At 42.3% G+C, this 20,104-nt stretch overlaps 1 long non-coding RNA gene across 2 annotated transcripts in view; it reads right to left on the bottom strand.

Moving 5' to 3' along the window:
* The window catches only part of LOC142358817 (uncharacterized), a 107,347-nt gene extending 94,102 nt beyond the window's left edge, over positions 1 to 13,245 (bottom strand). For both annotated transcript variants that reach the window (XR_012761877.1, XR_012761880.1), the window contains exons 1-2: positions 13,156 to 13,245; positions 9,698 to 9,822 (exon numbers count right to left, since the gene is read on the bottom strand). This is a non-coding gene — a long non-coding RNA (uncharacterized LOC142358817). The remainder of the gene's footprint in view (positions 1 to 9,697; positions 9,823 to 13,155) is intronic.
* Between the last annotated feature and the right edge of the window lie 6,859 nt (positions 13,246 to 20,104).

Genomic DNA, 20,104 nt, shown 5'->3' with positions numbered 1-20,104 from the left:
TCACAGTTTCCTTTTGATTTGTTGCTAAATGATGGGAGTTCGGGCATTTAATATGGACTTGTCACCTTGTCATTATCAACTCAATGATCTGTTTAGGTTTAACTGCAACTTTTTAATATGTGAGTCTACTCCTGAAAGGACTCTCGGGTGGAGATCCTGAGCCCCTTTTTGTGCCCGTCACTACTCTGGCACATTCTCTTTCTCCAGGGCATCACCCGTTTGAAGTAATGTGTATCTTACTTTGTGGCTGGAAGGTGAGGTTCCCTGGCACTGCAGGAACTCACCTAAAGGAATATTTTTTTTAATATTAAGAATTGGTTTTGCCGTTGAACTAGATGATCATTGTAGGTCCCTTCCAACTGAAATGGTCTATTCTATTCTACAATTTCAAATTTTCCCTAGGCTGTATTAAAGACAAAGTTTTTCTCAATATTTATTTGTTTACTGCTAATAGTTGATCTTGAGCCTCTGCTTTCACGTTCTCTAGTCTCACTTCATTCTGAGTTATCAAACTTCAGGGGGTAGAATTTTTCCCTTTCTCAAGTCCTCTGTGCCAACACTCATGGGTGCTTTGGTGCCAGTAGCATGAAGCTGCCAAACCACACAGAAAACTGTATCCTCTGAGCGTTCTCAAGCAGTGAAGCTTTGGTCTCAATGATGCCAAGCGACATATTGCTTATTAAAGATAATATCTTGCCAGCTCCCGTCCCTCACTCCCTTTTTCTTTGTGAAGATGCAGAGCTAATGAAACCAAGCTTGCCTGTCAGCTAGTCAGTCTTTTTTTTTTTTAATCTGTTTAGTTGTACGTCAGAAAATTTCAGGGTGCAGTTACATTGCATCAGGGGAGCAGGCCAGTCAGTTCCGCGGGCTATGGACATGCCAGTAAAAACAGTAGCAAGACCTGGATGCAGATGCTGGACCACGACTGCCTTTGTGGTTAAACTGCTGGAGCGGTCCATGGCATTTGGGACCATTTTGAAAAGGTCGTTTGGATGCAGCCATCCTATGTTCAAAGCTAAGCATGTTCAGTTGCACGGAGGTGGCCAGACTGTGGCACCTGGCCACAGGGAAGTGTAGAAGTAGCCTCTGAGTAGGCAGGGGTGACAGATCTCTTGCTCAGCCTTTGGTAACTCCTTAGGGCTGAGCACAAGGTTAGTCTGGTGGGTGGGACCCTCTCAGAGGTGAGGGATGCAGCTGAGCAGAACTGATTCATTGTGAAGCCTGCCCGGTAATAACACCTGCTTTCCCATACTGGCATCAGGAAGTCGACGACCTGGGTTCAGTTTCTACCTCTTCCTGAACTGGAGGAGATCCACATGCCCTTCCCCACTTCCAGCTAAACACCCTGCCCACCAGCCATGTATGCCAGCAAACACCTTCCTTGCTTCTGAAGCAAAGTGCCTATTCATCGATCGCAGCAGGAGAACCTAATGAGATGGAGGTGACATCACACCATAGTGCTTCAGAGCACTAGGCTGGTGGTGTGGAGAGCAGGGAGAGCTGAAATGTGCTCTCCAGGCTCACCTTCCAGGAAGGAAGCCACCCATAATGGCTGCGGTCTTTTTGGGCTGGGGCTTAGGCTGTCAGTGTGCAGTCTCTGGGGGTTAAGCAAAGTTAAAGCCACTCCTTTTCCAGATTGCACTGAAAATTACACCCAAGTTCTGTCTAAAGCGTCAAAGTGGATAGTCTGAATTTTGCCAGGAAGTAGACGGAAATTGTGTGTGACTTGCTCAAAAAAACAAATGTGGAAATAATTGGCACAAAGAAGCCCAAATGGGACACTAAATGTCAACAAAGCGAACAGTCCTGGAACCCACGTTATTCATATCCCATGCAGGTCTCTGGCTGCTTCCAACATGAATGTATTTGCAGTAAAATATTGGGCTGCTGTTATGATACGCTTTTTTTTTTTTTAATTTAGGTTTGTGAAAGACTTATTGGCAGCTACTTCTACTGCCTGTTGTTGACATTTTGAAATAGAGGAATGCATTATTAACTTGGGTCATTTTTATTAGTTCAGCAGCTTACTTATGAAAGACATTACTGAGTGTACAAAACGGAGCTGCGCAAAAGTTATTTGGGAATTGAGCTAGTAAACTAAAATAGATCCTAACAAAACAAATTGAATAATGCAGAAAATGTTTGTCAAAGCTGAAAGTCAGGCCTTAATATTACATGCTGCCAAAATTACTGAACATATTTATGCAGTTGATTCATTGAGAAATACTAGGGAAGAGTTGAAAAGACAATGACAAATAACACATTTTGAAGGTTTTTTACTCCTCAAATATCAAAATACAAAAAGGCAAAATATGAAGAATTGATGCAGACAGCAGGAACAGAAGTTAATTGTAATTTTCAATATATGGGCCTGAGTCACGATAAACACTCAGAAACTTGATTATCAGATGGAAATCTTTTGATGACGATCTCCAGTGAAATAGAACAGCTGTTTTTTCCCTGTATGCCTCCTGACATAATGGGAGTGCACCAGCACAACGTACAGCTCCTTGTCGCAGTCTTTAAGGTACTTATTCAAACTTCCAGTGTCAGGAGAGGGAAAACCAGGGTCTGTGGCATGATAGTGTCAAAGCACCACGGGCAACAGCAATGATAACAAACAAGTGCTCAGTGCCTGAAGTTACTCCTCACATAGAATCACAGAATGGTAGGGGTTGGAAGGGACCTCTGTGGGTCATCTAGTCCAACCCTCCTGCCGAAGCAGGGTCACCTACAACAGGCTGCACAGGACCTTGTCCAGGCGGGTTTTGAATATCTCCAGAGAAGGAGACTCCACAACCTCCCTGGGCAGCATGTTCCAGTGCTCCATCACCCTCAGAGGGAAGAAGTTCTTCCTCATGTTCAGACGGAACTTCCTGTGCCTCAGTTTGTGCCCATTGCCCCTTGTCCTGTCACTGGGCACCACTGAAAAGAGTTTGGCCCCATCCTCCTGACACCCACCCTTAAGATATTTATAGGCATTTATAAGGTCCCCTCGCAGCTTTCTCTTCTTCAGGCTGAACAAGCTCAGCTCCCTCAGCCTCTCCTCGTAGGACAGATGTTCCAGTCCCCTCACCATCCTCGTAGCCCTCTGCTGGACTCTCTCCAGTAGCTCTTTATCTTTCTTGAAGTGGGGAACCCAGAACTGGACAGAGTACTCCAGATGAGGCCTCACTAAGGCAGTGTAGAGGGGAAGGAGAACCTCCCTCGTCCTGCTGGCCACACTCTTCTTGATGAACCCCAGAATGCCATTGGCCTTCTTGGCAGCCAGGGCACACTGCTGGCTCATGGTTAACCTGTCGTCCACCAGGACACCCAGGTCCCTCTCCGCAGAGCTGCTCTCCAGCAGGTCCACCCCAAGCCTGTACTGATTCATGGGGTTGTTCCTCCCCAGGTGCAGGACCCTCCATTTGCCTTTGTTGAACTTCACCAGGTTCCTCTCTGCCCAACTTTCCAGCCTATCCAGGTCACGCTGAATGGCAGCACAGCCTTCCGGTGTGTGTACCACTCCTCCCAGTTTGGTGTCATCAGCAAACTTGCTGAGGGTACATTCTAACTCTTCATCCAGGTCGTTGATGAAGAAGTTAAACAAGGCTGGGCCCACTACTGACCCCTGAGGGACACCACTAGTTACCAGCCTCCAACTAGACTCAGCGCTGCTGATGACAACCCTCTGAGTTCTGCCATTCAGCCAGTTCTCAATCCACTTCACCGACCACTCATCCAGCCCACACTTCCTCAGCTTCCCTAGGAGGATATCATGGGAGACTGTGTCGAAAGCCTTGCTGAAGTCGAGGTAGACAACATCCACAGCTCTCCCTTCGTCTACCCAGCCAGTCATGTCATCGTAGAAAGCTATTAGATTGGTCAGGCATGATTTCCCCTTGGTGAATCCATGCTGACTACTCCTGATAACCTTCTTTTCTTCCACTTGCTTGATGATGGCCTCCAGGATAAGCTGCTCCATCACCTTTCCCGGGATGGAGGTGAGGCTGACCAGCCTGTAGTTCCCTGGGTCCTCCTTCTTGCCCTTTTTGAAGATTGGAGTGACATTGGCCTTTCTCCAGTCCTTGGGCACCTCTCCTGTCCTCCAGGACCTCTCAAAGATGATGGAGAGTGGCTCAGCAATGACATCTGCCAGCTCCCTCAGCACTCGTGGGTGCATTTTATGCATATTCCTGAACATCTCAAATGCTTTGGATAGTAAATCAACATCTTTTATAACTTTAAAAAATTTTACTTTTTCTTTGTTTTTACAGCAGAGGATATCTGACCTCATATTTGTATCCTTCTAGTCAAGATGAACAAACCCTTTGTTTCCAAAAGAAATTGTTGCACAGCTAGTTAGGGTTGTAGAGGGAGAGCCAGCAGGGTAGCAAGGATGGCACTGTATGTCAGCTTGAGACACTGCCCACTCCAGGGGGGCTCAGGGAGGACTTGGGGGATGTCTAAGAGCTCCTCAGGCTCCTCATGCCAGGAAGTGGCTCTAAGGGGCAATAGGGCTGCCAGGATTTGTGTGTGTAAGTAAGTCTTGCCCATGTTCTCCTCCTTGCCAGGACACCTTCCTTAAGGCAGGCCCTAGAAGAAATGTAATGCGATAGCTGTCCTCGCACACCATGTGAAGAGCTCCCTCTAGTATGGGAATCTTTTCAGGATGATATAACCAGCCTCCACATAATTTTGATTAAGGAAAATCCAGCCTTGGTGAGCCTGGCTGCCCAAGCCCATGTGTTAACCCTGGAAGCAGGTCCACACCAGGCAGCAGAAAAGAAGTAATGTACCAGGTTCCTTTGGTGTAATTTCTCACATTTACTTCAGGAGGAATAGCACTGACCTTCAGCCTCTCTCCGTGCATTTAGCACCAGTAGCACCAGTAAGCGTGAACCCATTGAGCAGAGGGGATTACACTGTACTTGTCTCACTGTCCCTTTCCGTCCTCCTCCAGCCCTGTGAACTTCTAAATAACCTAAAGCATTGGAAAACGTGCAAACAACAGTTCTGGTCAGTTCTGTCTAGATTGTCTTTCCTTGTCAGAAATGTAAGCTCTGATACTGTAAATATCTCTATTCCTGATGAAGACCAGGAAAAAACTTCTGTGAAAGATGCTACATGTTTTCCATTAATGAAGAATGTTTTTAAAACATGAACGAAAAAAAAAACAGGAAAAAGAAAGGCAGACTGTCCCGGAGAATGAAGTCCAAAATGAACAGGGTTGCTTATAATTCCTGAGAAACTGAATTCTGATTTAAGAATCTAGCATGAGAAAAGCTGTATCTGATGAATGATAGAGGGAAAAGGGAGACCTGGATATGTGCAGAATGGGCCTTCATTCTCGGAGAAATTTTCAGTGGCACCTAGAGATTTCAGGTACATACCTAGAGAATTTGTACATAGCAAAGTGCACTTCTAAATCTTACAGGGTATATAGAACGTTTTTCCCTTTCACTCCTTATTGTTTGCAGATCAATGAAAAGCTTTTTCCTTTCATTGTGAAGACTTACCCTAGGGATTGTAGGAAAATGTGGGAAGTCCAGTCTCTCTGTCAGTCTTGCAGATTGACAGATCTCTTGTGAGGGAAAAAATAATAATAGTAACAAATTAAAAAAAGATACTTTTCCAAAACATTCCAGTTAAAAAAGCCCACTGTCCTGGAAAAAATACGTGTAATGTATGAAATATTTAAGGAATCTTATGCTTTCTTATGTGAATTTTTGATCATCTGTACTGACTAAGGAAAGATATAAGCCTTTATAAGTATCAGCTACCTATCTGCCAGCTGTCTACCATGAAGCTGCATTTAACACCTGTGACTTGTTTGATTTCCCTTCATAAAGGGCGCTTAGATGGCTTTTTAGAGGGTTGATGAGAAAAATAGCTTCATGCTTGCACTCTGGAGACTGTGAAAGTAAACAACTCCGATGTTAAGTGCTTTCCTTTTTAAGAGCTTTGTCGTCATGAAGGTGGTTCCCTAACTGATTTACAGGTGAGGAAGCTGGGACATCTTTTGTCTCTTCTGCAGTATATGTGACTGCTCTTCTGTTTGCATGGCCATTCACTGCTATAACTCTGTAGTGTTAAATTTAGCTATAATTATATTTTTATGGGGGTGGGACCATTGCTCATATAAGAGAACAGAGAGACTTCCACTGACTCCAGTTGGTGTTAGACTGCCCTCCTCACAGATCATAGCGTGAAAAATTTGCTTTAGCTAATTTGGGCTGAAGTGACAGTGCAACCCAAAATCTACTCTCTTAGTCATAACTAACTGTCAGCTGTTTACTGGATATTGGCAATGACATTTTCATTAGTTCAATGAACAAGTTGTTTATAGCATGTCACTGCAATGATAATTACAAAATTGCAGCATAAATATAAAAATAATTTCAGCTAATTGAATTTTCAAATGTCTAACGGGTCAACTGGGAAATAATGAGAAATATATCATGGCCTCATGGGAACGGGAAGGAACGCTACCATGCGCTAAGTACAGGAAATAATAAAATAGAGAAAAGGGCATTTGCAGGCTAGCAGGATAAGCAGCAAACTGTTGAGGTTGTTGCCGTGGATTGTTAGTTTACTTCCAGCTAGGATGGGCCTCAAGAAGCTCTAAAGTCTTTCTGTGGGCTGAAAGAATAAGAAGGTAATGCCTTTGTGCTAGTCCTGCTGAACAAGTTGCCACAACAAGGGATTAGGTTGGAAGGAAAGAGCTGTGGCACCATGGGTGTTGTGGGAAGCTCAGCACCAGTCCCTTGCTGATGATGCACCGTGCTACGGCCACCTTAAATCCTCTCTGTGCTATGAGTGTACATTGTGCATTGCGACCTGCCCCAGTGCCAGTATTGGTCCTTGTATTGGACCTTGTATTGGTCGCATTTACCATCTTCATGTCCTGGAAAAATGGGACCAGTTTGCAACACATACTAAATAAGGAAACACTGCAATCCTCTTGAGAACAGAGCGATAAGGTAAGATGATGGATGTCAGTGCTACAGGTAGAAAATTAATTAGCAATGTTGCACTTGGAAAATGCAAGTCAATATGTTGGGGAAATGTTTGTCTTCAATAGGATAGCAGAACCTAGAAATAGTAAACACTCATTTATATATAAGTGTGCAAGTAAAAGCTGAGAATGTGCTGATAATAAATACGTGAGACTGGGCATGACGGTGGTGACAAACCTAGTCTTGAATTTGCAAAGCTATCTTGGGCTGCGTTGCCATGGTGGGACAGGAGCAAACAGGGCTCAGAGACCAAAGGCTGGGTGTACACCCTCTGCCTCCTGTGCTGTGTGAGGAGGTACGAGCCACCCACCACCTGCTCCAGGCTGCAGCGAGACCCAGCACGGGAGCACTGATGGGGCTGAGATCCCTCTTCATTAGTACAGCTACAATCAACAGCGCCAGACTCTTTCGGGAGCTTAACTGGTATCTCTGCTGCAAGCAGTGCATCCAGAGCAAACCTTGCGAAATCTGCTCTGTTTTCCACTCTGGAGTGGGGACACATTACAGTCGTAGCCCACAGAAACTCAAGCCAAGAGTGCCTGTTCATGTCTATGCGGTGCTAGGATGTGGCTGCTAATCATGCGATGCTAGGAAGTGGGTGGTAATTAAAATAAATTTAAAAGATAGCGGAGGTACAGAAAGGAAAGAAAAAGATTATTGACAGAAAACTGAGCCATGGTTATGTAGTGTGGAGCAGATGAGTTGGGGTTAAGGGACAATGGAGACCACATGATGGCAAGCACTTGAGAAACTGCAGCAACGGAAAGTCACGGTTTGTGTAGGATGACATTGGGGTAGGGAAAGATTTGAGGAATATTCCCCAGAAGACTTGGTGAGAATCTCATTATGTGAATCTGAAAAACTAGAGAGAACAAAGCTCTTCAACGTATTTCTGAGGGAAAAATGCTATCCAGATGGAAAGATGTACCTGGAGACAGGACATTTTTCTTCCGTTTCTAGATATGGCTACTATAACCTTCACAGCTGCAGCGAAACTTACGGCACATCAGGCTCTTGCCTTTTGGAAATGAAGTGATATAAGTTATAATGAAAGGATATCAGGATACTTTTGACAATGACATGTTCAGGGCTTGATTAAATAACTGAATGTACAAAAACCAGTGAAGACCGATTAGAAAGGACCCTGCAATCATGCAATAGGTAAAAAAGAGAGGTTTATTCAGGTGGTTTTCACATGTGAATATGAAATGTGACTGTGTAATGTGAATCATTACACATGACTCACCTGGGAAATCCACATGTGATCATTTACTGCAAATATAACCAAACATAACCATAAGTGTGATTAGGACTGGTGGCCTATAAGGTCTTTTTTCAGACTGCTAAAGCAATTGATTACAACTGAATTGAAAGGAAACTTCAAATGAAGCTGTGGAAGATGTTGCTTGGGTAGTACATGTAAGTGAATTTAAGCTATATAGACAGGGAAATTGCACTGTCATCTCCTCTGGTCTGAATTCATTTAAAATTACAAAAAACCAACAGAGAACACATCGCAAGCAGGCTCAGTTCAAGACTGAGACTCACTTCAGTGTCCATCTGTGAGTACCTTCAGGCATTTGCAGCTCCGGTCCGGTGACCAGAGAAGGTGTCTGGAGTCTTCTGAGATACTCTAGAGTACCTGAAACAGCCGTGTAAGCTTCATAGGTATGACAACAGAAAATGTGAGGGGCTTGTGGGGTGTCCTAGGACACCTTAAATGGCTCTAGGCACTTGTGTTTAAGGACCTGAATCACAGTCTGGATCTGTGTTGTCTGTAACAGAAATTTGGAAGCATACACAAACACCTACACACTGACGACTCAGTTTAGGTGTCTTGAACTGTAACCTGCTCATTTCACCACACTTCTCTATCACTCTGCAAAAGACAAAAACATTCAACATTTTATGTTTACATGAACCGTTCACCATGCTGCTTCTCCTGTGCCTGTCGCTATGGTACTGACCTCCTTGCTTGGACACTCTCCTTTGAGTGATCCCCTAAAGTGGTGGCACAGTCTGGAGCACACAGTCACTTTGGTCAGAAATATGAAGTAACTTTTGACGGGTGAGCCCACACAGCATAACCTGATAGAGAAAATCCCCTTCTTCAGAGAGAGAGAACTAGTTGCACAAGAAGGAAGCAAATATTTGAAATGTTGAGGTTTGGGCTGGTTCCAGGACCATTTCCTAGTGTGGCCAGCCTGGTTTACACAGTGCTTGTTACTTGCCTCAGGGAAGCTGATATTAGATCGCTGCTGACAGAGGGCACCTTAAATTTAATTCAGCTCTATTATTAACTAGTAGTAGCATAAATGATGTTTATCTAAGATAAGAGAGAAGCAGGAATAGTTGAGTACAGAGACCAATCTACATCTCAGCCATCATGTTACTGTAGAATTCTAAATGGCAAAAATTAAAGGTGATTCTAATACACTTTCTGAGACAAGAGAGATGCAAAATCAGTTTATCCAAAGAAGTATACAGGACAGACAAGGAAATATATTCAGGGCAAGTCACAGGAGACATCTAATTACTCCTGGAATTGAAAACAAGTATTGCAGGCTGCATGGCAAATTACTGAGACAGTTACAGTGTGATGAGGTCTCCTAAAAGGTGCTTTCTTAATTATGCCAGAAAAACATGTTTAAATCATCAGCATACTAACATGTCTGGTGGATGCTGGGAACACTTACTTGACTTTCTGTGATGAACATGTGTAGCCAGTTGACCCGTTATTCATAAAGAGTCTCCTATCCAAATTCCAGCCCTGCTCACTTCCAAGGGATGGGGGAAGTCTCTGTTCCATTTACATGGCACTCTGGAAAAAGTACAGAGCCAAACATTACATTCAAAAGCTCTGAAAAGACAGGCTTTTTGCTGTTTACTGTAATCGTTCCTCTTTGACTTGAACTAGGGTTATGGAAGCACTGGACAAAGGAAATACTTTCTATGGGATGAAGTCACAAGATAAAATTAACCAAGGTAAATACTTTGTTTCTTTGGTTTCCTATGTGCTTAAATTTGTAAGGAACTTGGAAAACAATGGAATATGCAATGTGGAAAAAAAATCCCTCATCATTCTGTGGAAATGTAGGAGTGACAGTAAAAAGGGACTGCTCCTTTCACAGGGGATTTGAATAATTTGTTTTCTCACTCACTTAGCTTTCGTATGTTTCACTTTGCAAAAATGTTGAAAGGAACTGAGCATCCTTCTGTGTTTTGCATTTACACAGGCAAAATACTCCAGAGAAACAAAGACAAATTGTCAAAATTATATCAGGTAAGAGTGAAAGCTGACTGAAAACAGAATTACGGATCCTGGTTAAGAGATGCTTTCCAGCAGTTGTACTCACTGCTTTGTAACTGATTTTAACTTGTTGATTGTAAATGCAAAACTTCCTAAAATAGCATGACCTGCAGGTGATACAATAGCTTTTCCTTTGGTGAAAGCAGAAAAACTGCGCAAAGCCTTTTGCTGTGGAAGTGGCACAGATTTAGCCAGGGCCCTGTTCACCGTGATGCCACCACCCCAGGCTGCTCACTGAAGCTGCAGAGGCGAGAGCACATGTTGAGCAAAGCTTATTTGCCAATAAGCAGGTTCAGTGGAGAATTTCCCTGCAAATTTTGAGAACACCATTTTTCCAGCGGGTGACGGGCAATTTAGGATTTTCTGTTTCACCCTTCTGTAGAGAAGTAACTAGGCCCGAGAAAGAGGACAACCTTGTTAAACTGCATTAATTTCCACAGATCTGGAGGGATTGCTATAGGGTATTTAAGGATAAAAGGGAAAGTTTCCAAAAAACTTAAAAGACAGCAGTGATTTTTCTTTCTGTCTTCCTTGCCAGTTACAAAAAGAGAAGCCCACAAAAGACTATTAAAATTCTCCTCCAGCATCAAAGCCAGCTTCTATGAAAGGATAATTGACTTCTCTATCGAAGTTACTTTGCACTGGAGAACTTTCTGAGTTGTGTTTTCTCTGGTTTGTTGGTGAAGGTTCCTGAAGAAACCTGTCCCATTTCCAGCCCGTGATGGAACAACACAGCTTCCCCCCATTCCTTGTTAGGACAGGTTTCGTTCTTGTGTTTGTGCCTGAATCTATCACGTGGTTCAGCTCCTCCCCTCCTTTCTAGAAACCTCCTGGTTAATATTTCTGTGCCACATCACAAGTAGTACATCTGGCTTCAGGCAACTTGTTGTTTTTTTCAGCCATCTGAAAGCACAGTTGTGTAACTTTTAGACACAGTGTATTGAGAAAAATTGTAATAACAGATTATATAATATTTTGTTTGTCATGAAGATTGTTCTGGTTTGGCTGCGGCCAGTGACAAAAGCGCCACGCGGCCACCCCTCCCCCCGCCGCGGTGCGGAGGAGAATGGAAAGAAACAGGCAGAAACCCGTGGGTCGGGATAAGGGCAGTTTAACAGAACAGCAAACAAAGGGAACAGCAACAACAACGATACAGATAAGGAGAAAACACAACACAAATGGCACAACCCACAGAGCCGCTCTCCAGGACCTGACTGGCACCGCGCGCTCCTGAGCCGCTAGTGAGTTCCTGCCGCGCCGCCCCCCCCACTGGAACCCAGCGTGACGGCACATGGTATGGAATACCCTGCTCTGTTTGGCCAGGTTGGGGTTGGGTCAGCCCACCCATCTGTGCCCCTTCCTGGATTCTGGTGAAAATTAACCCTGTCCTGGCCGAACCCAGGACAAGATTGAAAAAAATTACAAAAAACATAATAAAAACATAAGATGATGAGAGTGTCAAAGTTGTGGAAACCCCATTCATCTTGTTAAACTTAGGAGAACCTGATGGCAGTAGATCACAGCTTGTTCTACCCAGGAGCAAGGAAGACGGTCTGAAAATTGTGGGTCAGCAATAAAACTCCTTGGGCAGTACAGTTAAAACATGTAATCCATTATGAAGCTGTGTATAGAGCCACAGTTTAATGTTTGGAAAAGATTATTTTTTGTTATTATTATTTACTGTGCTAGCAGAGAAAACCTGGTTTGCCCTCTACTACACAGCGCAGGTCCCACATCCAACCTATATATGCAGAAGATATCCTGTACTCACATTTATATACAGAATATAATAACAACAGTACGTAGATTTTTTTCCCCATTTCACCATTTCCATTTTTTATTGTAACTTCTGGTGTATTTGCCCTCTGTTTGGGGACCCATTTCATTTTAATGAGGAAGTGCAATGACAAAGAGCCTCAGCTGAGCAGCTCGTGGGACAGGTCATTAACCTTGTCTTGTAGCTAACATTTTTCTCATGTCATCTCACACTGTCACCTTCTGGCTGTAATTTACTCTTTAATTTGAAGAAGTTTCTGAGAGAGGGACAGAGAGACACTAAGGTCTACCAAAACTAATAGCTCACTTTGGCACACGGCTGCTGCCAAGTGGCACTTGGTACCTCTTCGCTAGCAGCGTATCTGCCTCTCTGGTCACACCATCTCTGATGATGATGCCTCTCCCCAGAAGGCTGGGCTGAGACACTGGGAAAGCAAAGCAGAAATGAGGGCATCGTCCAATGGAAGGACAAGTCACAGTGTTTTGTGTTCTACTTTAATAATGGCAGACAAATCCATTTGAAAGCCTTGTGTAATTTTGTCTGAGTGTTTGTGGGATTCCTTCTCTCTTTCCAGAGATTCTCCACTGAGGCTTTTGCATTTGAGATTTCAGTACAAATTTATTTTTTCAGCATGAACGCTTGCTACAACAGCAGGAGTGGAGGATTACAGGAGCTGATTTACAGTCAGAGGATGTGAAAATTATTGCAAGGGAAGTGGAAAAGGCTGGACATGGAAAACAAAACAGCTGTATGGTTTCCTGATCCAATAAAGGCGGCTAAAGGAATGGACTATGGAAATGATGTCCACCCACAAGAGAACCTGGTTCCTGAGTCAGAGTAGACGTGGAAAGAAATTGGATGGTATATAATAAGAAGCTATGGAAATATGACCATAGAATTTGGCTGGAGGAAGGGACGAAAAAAGCTTGATTTGACATGGGCAAGAGTCAGACTGGATTTGCTGTGGCAATTTAGCAGCTGCAAAATGTCAGTGACTGTTCAGAAAATTATTTTGATGACATCTTCAATTACAGTGTCAGGATGATTAAGAATGAGGAATTACTAACCATCTCTTGAATTCTGCAGGATCATTCTGACTTTTTTGACCTTTGCTAGGTCCTGCTCTTGTGCGTCAGGGAATATTTTGGAAATTGGTGTTTGACCTGTAGAAGAGACAGCAATAAGAATACTATGGAAAGGCAAAGTCAGATAAAATGAGTTTCTATTTTTCACTCTGCTGATTACATTGAAACTTTTGACAGTTCCTTTAATTTGTCTTTTATGTGACATACATAGGTAGGACTGGAAAAGTAGAGCTTTTCTCAGGAATACTTTCCATGTGAAATTACAATTTTTTCCGTTAGCAAATGATGAAAACATGAAAGAGGGCTTTTTCTTTTCCCACATTCACAAACTTTCACTCTCTTCTAGCTTTTGTAATGCTGAGATATAGTAAGAGAATGTGAAGAAGAGGAGAAGAATATATTTCATTTTTAAAAGTAACACCTTCCCTTTTACATGCTTGACAACAATTTCCAAACACACAACACTTCCTCTTGAAAAGTAGCACATATAATCCTTTCCCACCATTTCACAGCTGGTAAGGCTACAGGTAAAACCCACATGGAAAGTGCACACACTTCTCAATTTTTCAACAGGATACTTTGGCAAAAATCTTCCTGACACTTCTTTTTTTTTTTTTTTTCATTTTTATATTCTATACCTCTGTCTGACAAGCAGCTTCTCCATTAAAACAGGTTTTTGGTCCAGTTATACTTGCAGATGAAAAGCATGTTGGAAGAATGTCAGCTGTCTTTCATCGTGGGTGTGACAACGTTACCCGAGGGCTCCTATAAGAGGCTTATTGCTTCTAAACGACTCCTCCACCCTGTGGGAGAAGAATTAACCTCAGAAGCCCATTAACCACAGGAGCAGAGAGTCAAATTAGTGAACCAATAGAAAGTACTGAAGATCAAAAGCTAAGACTCAGGGTACAGTACAGGATTTTGTACATGGGCCCTTGGTGCATCATAGACACAACTTAGATGCCAGCATTCAGGACAGCAGTCCAGCTCCAAGTCTTGAGCCTGATTAGATCACAAGAAGCTTTACAAGAAGCTTTTTTTTTTTTTTTTTGACAAGTCCTTTAAGTAAACAATGTTCTTCAGCTGGATTTGCCCAACGGTGCTTCTGACTGACTGGCCTGGTTGTAGAGGCATGTATCACCTGCCTAAAATGGTGTGTCGTCCCCAGCCAGAGCTGTTCGATGCCTGTATTGCCAAAGGGCCATGCTGGGCTGTGCATGATGTTCCTATGCGTAATCACTGGACTGTTGTCTGCTCTGAAGCTGGCAGGTGGTATCAACCACCTGATTTTCACAGAATCACAGAATGGTAGGGGTTGGAAGGGACCTCTGTGGGTCCTGCCATGATGCTTCCAGCTGGAGTAATGCTTCCCATTGAAACAAAAAGCACACTCACAGAATCACAGAATGTTAGGGGTTGGAAGGGACCTCTGTGGGTCATCTAGTCCAACCCTCCTGCCGAAGCAGGGTCACCTACAGTAGGTTGCATGTTCCCTGTGAGTCTGGGACTGTGCATGATGCATGTAGATGTGCGAACATGCGGGCTGACCTGCGCCTGCACCTGGACACAGCAGGGATGCCTGTGGCCTTCCTCAATCCTGTAGCCCTCTCCTAACCAGGGTAATAATGTGTGTGTCTCCTTATTAAATCTAACATTGTGATTGAATATGTGAAGTTAACACCTGCAAATGCTGATTTAAATTTCCTACACCATATATCGATAGAGCATTTTGGCTGTGGCCAAGCGGTTTGGCTAAATTAATATGTTAGAAAAAATGCCTCCTTTTGTGTATCTAGATAATGCAGAGCTGGCAAGTGAGTATCTTCTAGGCTAGGTTTTACATAATCATTTCAATATTCCATTTTAATATGCCCGTGTATCTATGGATGAATCTTGATTGTTCTCAAGTGAAATATTATGAATCAAATCATGATGACAGTATCTTGACTATTTAATTAATGTGTTAGCATGGATCTGTAATGCTTGATTCCTACAAACGACCAAATTAGCAACTTCATTTAACTATGTTGTTCTCAGTGGAAAAGAGCACACTTAAATGCATCATGGTGCTATTTACACCTGCTTAATTACTTGTATTTGCAAATTGTCTAAATTACCTTGCCATAGAGGAGGATGGGGACCACAGACCATGAATAAAATTAAAACTTCAGACTTCAAATGGCAGTGCAGTATGCTGCCTTTGTCAGAGGTGATTCAGAGTCTATTCGTACAAGAAATAAGCAACGGCTGTTTACACATCTTCCTGTCTTGGACCCACAGACACCGCAGTTTAGATCAAAATTGTCATTTTATATCATGTCAGTAGAGAAAGGGAGAGTGTTGTTATTAATATTATTCTTTTTTATGGGAATGAGCAAAAGGCGTTGGAAATGTGGGTCCTCTGTCATCTTTGGACTTCGCACACGTGTTCCACAGTAAAATCACTCTTGTCCGTCCATTTCCAAACCCAATGCTGAAACGTGTAAACAAGTAACCTGTTCTACTTGTCAGAGTGAGTGCTTATATTTAGATAAGGACTTAATCTGAATACATTTCTGACCTGGATTTTAAGTTCCTGAGTGACTCCCACCCATTTAATGGACCAAACCAAACTGTAGCTCTATGCGGTTGAACACCATGTTGGCATCCAAACTCCATGGCTAAGTTTGTGACCCGGTGGCTCTGCTGGGAAGCCCTGATCCCCCTTCTGTACCAGCTACCAGGATTGGGTCCTATTTATTGCGCATGGAAATCTGGACTCACAGACTCATGGCCTTTGAAATCCAGCAAGTTCCTATTTGTCCTAGAGAGGGCAGCAGTTTTAAATGAGGTGCTTTGTGTAACTCACACTTCAACTTCATGGCACATTTTAAAAAAAGGCTGAAGTCACCAGTGATATTTGGAAGGAGAACTAACACCTGGGAAATTATTTCAATGGGAAAAAATGAAAAGCATATGTCAGTATTCAATGGATTTTTTCATGTGATACATTGATTTTGGAATTGGGCTATAGGAATACAAGGGATAGACCAAATACAATGCAGGCTAAAAATAAAGCAATGATGTATACATACAGAAAGTAAAAGTAAATTAGTAAATCTCTAGACAATTTGGTATCATTTGTCCCATTAAGTACCCCAAATCTTCTGTTTCGTTCTTCTTTCTTTTGGTAATTCTCAACTGTTTCTTAATACCCTGTTTGTAAAAGAGTGGGGAACAATGAACAAACATGGTTCAATCATCTTCATGACAGCCAGAGAAGTTCTTTAAAGTCAGAAGCAGAAGAATAGCTGTCCTTTTATGCCCTCTTCTTGGAAATTATATACTGAAAATTACAACTCCTCTTCATGGTTCATTAAGAGCAATTATAATTCTGTAAATGTATTCCAAGACAAAATTTAATTTCACACATGTTTTAAAAATTCGATTGAGTCATATATGAGAATAATGTTTTATTGATTGAAATCCTCACAGACATGGAAATCAATTTATCAGTCTCATTAAAAGAACAAATGATTTTCTAAAAATATTTTTTATTTATCAAAACAGAATGCAGGTAAATGTAATCAAATCACATGAAAAAGGAAATGTAGAAGTCTCAATAAAAATCCTGTGCTTTATTAGATTTTTTTTTTTAGGAGTTCATAGATATGTTTGGTGTAGGCTGTACAGCTTTCCATTTTTTCTCATCTGGTGAACAATCACAACTACAATATCTTCTGTGCAAACTGAAAAAATTAGTAGAATAACCAATTCTGAGATGAATAAATGAAATTTCTTCAGATGAAACAAACATGAAAAACACAACTTTATTCTCTGAAAATAGATAACCAACAGATGATAAGTTTATAAAATGGTGCAAGTGATTAGTGTATTAGCCTGCAAACTCCACTGCTGGAGGCGGCTCCTCCTGCACTGTACTCCTCCATCCAGGACTCTGACCTACAGGAGGCAGAAAATTCTTTGCTCAGTGCAAGTTTCTGGGTGCATGTTAAACAGTTAATAACAGTGTTAGTGATACTTAGAGCTTATGTAAGGTGATGAAGTATTCAGAGCCTTTTCTGTCCCTTCATTCATCTTTCCAACAACCCTTGCAGGAGACAGGGAAGTGTTACTGTCTTCATTTTTCAGCCAAGAAAATGAGAAAGCTGGATATTGAGGTGTAAGTGCAGGTGACCCTGGGGGAGAGAGGAGGTGCCAGCCCGGTGAGACAGCCCTGTCATCCCTCTGAGCAGTCTCTGCACCCAGCATGAAGCTGCCCTAGTCAGGGTGCAAGAATTTAGCACTCAGGCATTTTTAGCAGCTGGTGTCAGCAGGGCAGAGCCAAATCTCCATGGTCATCTCTATCAATTTTTCTTCCTCTCCCCTGTATAGACCCTTATCTAGAGCTTGTGGTCTCAGTAGGTAAGGCAGGTGAAGGAAGTATGATGTTCCTAATTTTGCTTTATGAAGGCGGTCAGGAAGTTAAAGAAAGTCTTCCACTTTTATTAAAAAATATTACTACGCATCTTGCTTCCTTGTGTGCACCTAAACTCCCCAATTCTATTCTCTTTCATTTATTGAGGAAAGACTTTCCCTGTGGAAGAGCGTATGAAGCAATAATTAGTTTTTGAGGTTGGTGAAGTGCCAAGATTCTGTCAAAAATAATCACGTTTCTTCTTAAAAACAGTTTAACAATGATCAAACTACTTTAGACCAGCTATTAAGCATATTTTAAACAGCTTTTTAAAAGTTATAAATAACCTAAAGCCAGCCTAGTAAGTGCAGAAAATGGGAGCAGAAATCAGAAGACCATTGTCTTTCACTTATCATTGTGGCAGAGTCAAGCTGCAACTGTTTAAATTTACATCCTAAATTCAAGCATGACAGGCTTCCTTAGCTTCACTGTTTTCTAGTAACTTTAAATAACGTTAGCTTTTTTGATTAAGTTAAATTCAAACCAACTATTTAATTTTTTACCAAGTGTATTTTATTAAAATGCAAAAATATAGAGGAAGACCAAACTGCTAAATACCGATTGTCTGTCTGAATTTTAAAACTTTTGTCACCAATTCCTACTCAACAGCAAGATGATTTTAGCCCCATTCAGGTGATATAAAATGGTGCCTGCGCTCACATATGATTAAAAACTGCTATTGCTGTTACTACCATACACTGTTGTTTTCATATCGGTGACTCCTCCTACATAGTAAAGACACACGCTGTATACACTGTGACATGGAAACAGCACACTTCCAGGAGTGAGCTGCAGACCAACTCTGCAATCCTTTGACAAACCTCGAGTCATCATTTTCCAGTGCCAGTCCCTAACTTACATTTTTTTGAGAAGTTGGATGTGTCTGGCCCCTTAATGTTAGCATGACATTTTAGTAACAGGTATCATTTCACTAGTTATGGGTATAATTAGCTACAGCTGGGGTTATCTGAAGACACAGAGTAAGCCTTGCACCTGAGATAGCCTGAGACGTAGAATCATAGAACCACTGAATAGTTTGTTGGAAGGCACCTTTAGAGGTCATCTAGTCCAATGCCTCTGCGATGAGCAGGGACATCTGCAACTAGATCAGACTGCTCAGAGCCCTGTCCAACCTGACCGTGAACATCTCCAGGGATGGGACTGATATGGCTGGTAATAAGTTTAAAAACAAACAAAAGAGGTTTGATAGAAGACACTGCTTGAGGCAGTATTATATTATGATTTGTCTCCTTCTTTTTTTAAATAATTCTGTTGATAGATTTTTACAGACCCTTTGATTTGCTGTACTGTTAAATTTCCTATTTCCAAAACTAACTGATTTCTCTAGTTACTGCTCTATAAAACAAACAAGAGAAGTTTTCCACCTGTACATGCTCTTATAAAAAATATTTTTGTCTCAGAGAAGCTTCTAATGCCTTCTTCTGTGTTGTAATTACCACAAGTATAGAGCAGTGATATTTGCATGAAGCAGCAATTGCACCGGGATTACCCAACTATTCACCCCATCCATTGAAAAGGTGAAACGAAACAAAAGCAAGTTGTTCTCCTGATTTGAAGTCATAACACAATTAAAATGACCGGCAATGGTTACAGTGCATGAGAACAAGTGGGCAGTAAATGAAGGACTCGTGCCAAAAGGAGTGGGTGTGCTCACCCATGCCTAGGTCCAGGTAAGCCACTGGGACACAGCAGAGATGGATTTGGCACAGAGGCTGCCAGAGGGACCTCCATCTTCACACTCTCCTGCCATCCTGGAGGGAAGCAACACCACCCCAGACTTTCTAAACTCTTGTCCACAGACGCAGTGTGTCCCCAGATGCTCCCAGATTCTGTGTGTCCCCAGATGCTTCCAGATCCTCCATATTCTGTTGCTGGAGGTTCAACACACGCTCTCAGCTGTGGTGAGGATCAATTCCCCAATCAGCTCATGGCTTACTCTGTCAGGCATCAGTACACCGGCGTGCAAACACTGCAGTAATAGCTCTATTAAGAGCACTTTAATAGATATGCACTAGTATTAACAATGTCATTGACATAATAACAGCTGCAGAGCCTTCTGCAAACATTGGAGGAAGTTGGCCACAATTCACTTTATTTATCCTATACTTTCTCCTTGCATTGTTTTTTTCCAGGATTGACTGGTTGTCAACCACTTGCTGAACATCAGCTGGGTTTATTTTAGTGACCAAATAGTTTTTCACTATTCCTTAAGACCTACCATGCTGTGAAATTGTGTGACTCTCCGTAAGGTCTTCAGACTTTCAAGCTAAAAGAGAAGATCCTGCCACCAGGCCTCACCTGGACTTCACTGGATGGATCTGGAACACCACTTGATGGTTTTAGAAAAAGTGAAATTTTTGGCTGGAGAGAAAGGGTGGGAATCATCCAGTTGTGCTCTGTTTCCTGTCAGGTCATGCAGCCAGCCTACTTCCTGGCTTTTTATTAAATAATTTA

This window comes from Opisthocomus hoazin, chromosome 2, assembly GCF_030867145.1.
Source record: "Opisthocomus hoazin isolate bOpiHoa1 chromosome 2, bOpiHoa1.hap1, whole genome shotgun sequence".
In the NCBI taxonomy this organism is placed as follows: domain Eukaryota; kingdom Metazoa; phylum Chordata; class Aves; order Opisthocomiformes; family Opisthocomidae; genus Opisthocomus; species Opisthocomus hoazin.
Note: the sequence above shows the minus strand (reverse complement) of the source record. Positions and strands in the feature narration are given on the sequence as shown.